The sequence below is a fragment of the Solanum tuberosum genome, unplaced genomic scaffold (genome assembly GCF_000226075.1).
Source record: "Solanum tuberosum cultivar DM 1-3 516 R44 unplaced genomic scaffold, SolTub_3.0 scf00312, whole genome shotgun sequence".
Taxonomy (NCBI): Eukaryota; Viridiplantae; Streptophyta; class Magnoliopsida; order Solanales; family Solanaceae; genus Solanum; species Solanum tuberosum.
In genome coordinates, this window is record NW_006239237.1 from 443,742 (window position 1) to 450,931 (window position 7,190).

Sequence of the window (7,190 nt, forward strand, 5' to 3'; positions counted from 1 at the left end):
ATATTAATAAAATATATGTATATAATTCATCGGTTCGGTTCGGTTCGGTTATTTCTTCGATTTTTTCCGAATAAAACCATAACCAAACCAATTACTATTGGTTTTCAAAAATCTAAAACCAAACCAAACCAAACCCAAATAAAATCGATTTTATTTTATCGATTTGGTTTGGTTTTTCGGTTTGGATCGGTTTTTATTCAAACCGTGAACACCCCTAATAGTGAGTTACAAAAATAATCAAATATACAAAAAGTTACATGATGGAAAAGAAAATAAAGAAAATAGGATAAGTTAACTTACCTCAATACAAGAATAAGGTGAGATTTTTAGGAAAATTCCAACTTATGAGTTGTCTAATTAGTATTATATTTAGAAGTTGAAAACTAAGAATTAAGATCCCAAAAAACCCTCATTATAACTTAATTACAGAATCGGAGTTAAGATTTGAAGCTTACATATTCTAATTTTTTTAATATTTTAAAATTACTATATTTTAAGTTAATATATAATATATACATATGTCATGAATTTTTACGAAAAATGCAAAATTTGAACTAATATTATTATATTCAGTTAAATCCGTAACGAATACTCTAACTCCGCTACAAACTTTTTTAATCAGACAAATGAGAGTCTGTTACGCCAGGAAAATCATCATTTTCTAGTATTTAAGAAAGAGACAACCATGAAAGGTGTATGTGAAATTGTAAATAGTGATGGCTACTTCTATTTTTTATTTTTTAAGGCATGGTCCCATTTTATTATTTTCTATCAAAAATTTTCTACTACTATTATTATTGATTTCCTGTAGATTTACCCACCATTATGGGTAAAGGTGAAATACGATAGTTTATCCGTTTTAAAATAAGTATTATCTTAATAAAGAGAAAATTGTCCAAAAACTACCGAGCAGGGGTAACAATGCAATAAGTAAATACATAATTTTGAGTGTGATCAGACAATCAAAAATCAGACAATGACAGAGCAACATATCGAAAAAAAGAAGAAGCAAGAAATATGATTAGAATGTTTCTTCAACTATATATATTCTTATATTTCATTTTGTTAATAATATTTGAATTTTCAAGAGACATTTATTAAAGAAAGATAATTTAGTAAACTACACATTGTATTTATTAATTTGTTTAATGGACATGATAATTGTTAAAATAACAATTTATTTGGTGGAAAGAAGGAGATATAAATCAAAAGGAAAAGGTTTAAAAAAAAATCAAAAAGAAAAGGCAGTAACTAGGGATTCTATAAAAAAATCTCATTGGATTTTAACTTATATATATACTGATGGTATAAATATTTTAAAATATTAGACCAGTTAAAAATATTTATAGAGATTGATAATATAAATTTTATAAAATATTAGACCAGTTAAAAGTATTTATAGATATAACTAACTCTTTATAAAGGTGAAATTATTTATAATCAACAAGATTTCTCATATGGTTACTTAATTGATAGCCGTTATCATTTTTAAAAGTCATTTTATTTATTGAAGAATAAATTGCAATCTAGAAATTCTTGAAAAAATATCCACTAGCTATATTTCGACACTATTTTTTTAAAATAGTCATTACCATGGAGTTTCAAATTTCACGTGTGAAATTCTGTAATAATATCCTCAAATTTCATCTATTAGAATTTAAAAACTCGCAATAATGCGAGTTCAAGTTGATTATTTATGAATTTTATCATTTTAAAGTTACTACTGAAAAAATGACGAAAATCTCTAAGCAAAATCATCAATAATTGGCTCGTTGAAAGTTTTTCCAATGAACATTCCACTGAAATTTCATATTTTTGAAATTTTGATTAAAAGTGAAGAGATTTCATTCGTCCTTTTTACTGTGATGAAAACTCATAACATAAGCAAAAGAAGTTTCTCATAGACGGCACGTATTAATATCATAAGAATTTAATTAAGCTAGTTGATTATTACAGCTGTGGCACTAATAATATTTTCCTAATTATAATCACACATTTAACAGCACTGCTCATAATGCTTAATGATAGTATTATCCAACTAATTATAAATACTAATGTGCTTTAATTTGTCACTCATGTTTTTGTTTATTTTTTGTTTGTGGATCTTTCCTTGTCATTTCATTTTTTGTTTTGATCTTTTTAGGGCTTTAAGTCACTTACCCTGTTAATAATGTATTTATAGTCCGAGGCAGATTAAAAATTTGAAGATAAATAAGCAATACTAACATATACATATAAATTAAATAATACAACTATTTAAAGCTTGCGTGTTTCGTGAACGGGTGATTTAAACACCACTTTACATATGTTAGGTTGGATATTTATAACTTTTCACCTATATTTTTTAAACTCTTTTTAAGTTGTCAGCTAAAATCAAAAATGACGTAATCTAGACCCATATATAAATATAAATTAAATAATATAACTATTTAAAGCTTGTGTATTTCGTGAACCGGCGATTTAGGCATCACTTTTTATAACTTGTCACATATACTTTTTAAGCCATTTTTAAGTTGTCAGCTAAAATCGAAAATGATGTAGCCTAGACCCAAACTTGGGTCACACACCTATGCTCAAGGGCCTTAGGCAGTGACGACTATGTGCGTATATCTATCATCTCGTTATTTCACTTCAAAACAGTATAACACTATGTAAAATTAAGTTTGTGGTATAATAATACGTACTTCTTTATTTTTAATCAGAGATTTTGTATTTGTGTCCTGATTATGACGTTGCTTTATTCCTATTGTGAGACTTCTCAGCGCGAATATATAGTTAGTTGGGCACAATACCATAAAATGAACCAGAATTTAAAGTTTATGAATTACGTTCTAAATTAGTCTCTAATCTCATAGTCGTAGGCACTCCTCTTAGTTATTGTGTTTGTTGTTAAATATTTATTCATATTTTTAATATAAATATAAAGTATAGGCAAAAGTTTTTGTGTTTGTCCAAATCTATACCGAATGCTATAATTACACCCCTATTCAATATGAATATTAGACATCGGATGAAAAAATAAAAAATCGAAAGGCACCAAAAAAACAAAAAAGGTAAAGAATCAATTCAAGCTTTCTATGGAAGTTAGTTTTATTTATTGGCTTCTTTCTCCATGTGAGAAGATTTGTTATTTTTTTAAACTATAAATCCAATTTATTACAACTCAAATATATGTCAACAAAAAAGGGGAAATTCCAAATGAACACGAATGTGTGAACTAATATAAAAACAACATTAATTTATCGATGTAATCCTACGAGTGATATTTAGAGAGTACGTATGAATAGATATATATAAATCTTATTTTTATTTTTGTGAGAGTAAAGAGGATGTTTTCGATCAACTCTCAGCTTCAAAAAACAAGAGTTATTTAATGGGAAAAAATTACATCTAAATTATTACCATTTTTCGAATTTCATACCTGGACTATAAAAATGGTTTAATCAAGCTTAATTCTGATTTGATTAGATAATTAGCTGTACATTTAAAACAAGCATATGCACTAACCCCACTTAATTCCTACTAATCTATTTTTATGCACTAATTAAGCCATTTTGATCAATTTGTTAAATGAAGTAACATATTGAGTGGCTCTTCTCTAATTTTGAATCTTAATTAAATGGTAATTTACTATCACTCTCTTATAATTTGCAAATAATTCCTAATTAATTAGTGGCTTCTTAAGATTAAACATCTTAAACTGTTAATTTTGTATTGCAAATATAACAATACTTATTCCAAATAGAATATTGTTCACCAGCTCATATTTATAAATGGAAGTGATAATTATTCAAGTAGAAGTGTTAAATTAATATTGCTACCAAAGTGTAGTCATAATGATAAATGATATATTTGTGGGGTAAAGAGGATGTTTTCGATGAACTCTCGGCTCTCAAAGAAAAAGAGTTAGATAAAAAATACACTTTAACTATTTTGATTTTACGAGCTTCATACCTGAACTATCAAAAAGGTTTAATCAAGCTTAATTCTAATTTGATTAGATATTTAGTTGTACATTTAAAACAAGCTTATGCACACATTCATTAGTTATTGTAATGTCATTGTATTCGATGAATTTGATTTATGAATTAAGTTTGGCCAACACGATTTAGAGCCTATTTGGGTGAACTTATAACTCATAATTTTTTAATTTATTCTTATTATTTAACTTTAAAATAAGTATTTAATTTTTTTTTATCCATAAACTATAAAACTACTTTAAAATAAATCAATTTTAACATGCTCTTACATGTTATTTTTCTAAAATATAATTTACAAGTTGTAATGAGATTTACAAGTGAAAACGGACAAATCACTAAGTGTGTTTGGTATGACGAAAGTCATATTCTGAAAAATGTTTTTAAAATTTCAAAAAACTTTTTTTAAAAAAATAAAATTGACGAGGGGTGTGGGGTCGCGGGGTTAGGGTGTGGGGTGGGGTAAAAAAATGAAATTTAAAAAATTTAAAGGTTTTTTCAAAACAATTTTTTTGTGGGGGGAAGGAGGTAGGGGTTGGTTGAGGTGAAAAAAAAATCTTAAAATTTGAAATATATTTTTAATTTTTTTTTTTTGGGGGGGGGGTGTGGTTTGGGGATAGGGGTAAAACAATTTATTTTTTAAAAAATGGGGAGGGTCGGATACAGGGTACAAGATAGGGTAAGACAAAAAATAGTGTAATTTAAGGATAAATAGAATTTTGAAAAACGTTTTTCATAATTTTTGAGTAGTTATCTAGCTAGTGTTCAAAAATCAATTTGGCTTTTATTTAACTAATTTGAAATTATTTAAACTTTAATTATGATTAATATTTGATTCAATGTACAATGCACAAAAGCCAAGAGTAAATTCTTTGTGTGTGACGAATGCATAGTACAAAAAAGTCAGGGGTAAATTCTTTATAGTGATGGATCAAGAAATTACTTCTATATGATTAATCATTTTAAAGTTTGATTTCATTGATGTGATTTAAAGTGGACAAGAGATAGGGAATTTCATTTGCAAGTGACAAATTAAAGAGTATTTTTTTTAAAAACTATTGCTTTCAAAAGTCCAAGAACTCAATTAATTTAGAATTTTCACGTTTGTTTTTAGAAAAGAACTTTCTTCTTTATTCTTTTTTGAGAGTTTATAGCTATTAAGATTTTTAAAAAAAAATTATGGATGAAGTAATTGGAATTCTGAAGTGACTTTTCAAGAAATGTATATTCTCAATAAGTCTCCATTAGACATACGAATAAAAGATGGTCTATTAAGTTAACCCTCATATTAATAGATATTTACTTTAGGCCCAGATATTTTAATACTTTATTAGATCATAAATTGGGATCCTTTAAATGACATCATATCTATGTGTAAATATATTTATATGTGAGTCTATAAATAGAAATTATTAACAAACACTACTTATATTTTACTCTTAACAAATTTTAACTAGTATGATCATTGTATAAATTATGTATAATCAGAGTGTATAAATTATCCATTGACTATCGCTTATCATACACTTGTTATACATTGAGTATATTGTATACACTAACCAAGGCTTCAAACGATTACGATTAGACGGGTGAAAATTAAAATTAAGATCCCTATTAAATTTGAAACTTTACCCTAAGGTGGAACTGGGCTTAACATATTCTGTTGTGCTTCAAAATAATTCAGCCCATATGGATTATGAAGCCCAGTGGGCAATCTCCAGTAGATGACTGGGCCACTTTTGTTGTGGGCTTTGTTGGGCTACATATAGTCAATAATACATAATAAAAATTTGGGATACCTTATTTGGGCACCACATAGTTGACCTATCCACTTCGGAACAACTTCAGACATGCGGTATCTGAAGTTAATTTAACAAAAGTTAACTTGAGACAAAAATGTATGAAGTTATATATGGTTGATGTTCAAGCAATTCTGCCTAAAGTTTCGCCAAAAAAGTCTGATGTTTTGAAAGAAAAAAGGAAAAAGGATCAAAAATATCCCTCAACTTTGTTTTATTGGTTGACTTTACCCCTACCGTTAAAAATAAGTTATTTTTACCCCTACCGTCAATAAACTTAACAAATATACCCCTCTTTGGATGGAAAGCCCCAAATTAATTAAAATTACCCGATTTTACTTAAATTACACAATTTTAACCCGACCCGACCCACTTAATAATATAACCCTTTTTTTTTACCAAATTAACTTTGTTTTCCCATCACCACCAAAGCCACCACCCTCTCTGAGATCTCCTTCACCACCACCACCGAAACCACCACCTCTCCCACTACTCTACCTCCTCCAAGTCAACAGCCCTATCAAGAGTCAATTTCTTGCTTTTTAATACCAAATCCCTTCTGGTTTCCAACAAAAGTTAACATAACCAAAATTGTAATCCCCAAGAATAACACAATTATCAAGAGTAGAAACCAAAATCAGCTCTCCACTTGAGCAAAGCACTCTCATCAATACCCAATTTCCCACTAGGCAACTCGATCCTAAGCAACTTAATTTCATCAAAATTCTTCCAAAGCTGTGTATGGGAGTGATGGGTAACAAAATTTTGCTCATAATCATCATCAACAAGAGACGATGAAGCAGTACATCGCCGGGAAGAAATGGAGATCAACTGAGTAAGGGATTGAAAGAGTTTAACAAAGTAGCTAGTAAAGCTACCGCTAAAGCTGCCACAAAGAACCCAAAAGTTACCCCTAATAACACAGATGCATATAAAGCAGGACACCCCAGAAGAAGAAATTGAGATTGTGGGGTTTGAGGAATTAGCCGAAATAGTTGATTTGTACAAAAAAAGTACTGATTTGAGAAAATTCCAAAAAATCGATAGCAAAATTGCGTAAACAAAGATGAATAACAAGACCCATGTTCTTCTTTTGCTCATGATTTTGATGAAGAATATAGAGGAGATAATAAAAATAAAAGTACAATAATTAAGAATAAACACTTTGAAATCTATGATGGTTTGTGGCTGATGAGTTGGAGGAGGTACAGTAGTGGGAGAGGTGATGTTTTCGCCGGTGGTGGTGGAGATCTCGGAGAGGGTGGTGACTTTGGATGGTGGTTAAGTGGAGGTGGTGGTGGGGGAAAACAAAGTTAGACTTGGGTAAAAGAAATGGGTTATATTATTAAGTGGGTCGGGTCGGGTTAAATTGTGTAATTTAAGTAAAATCGGATAATTTTTATTAATTTGGGTT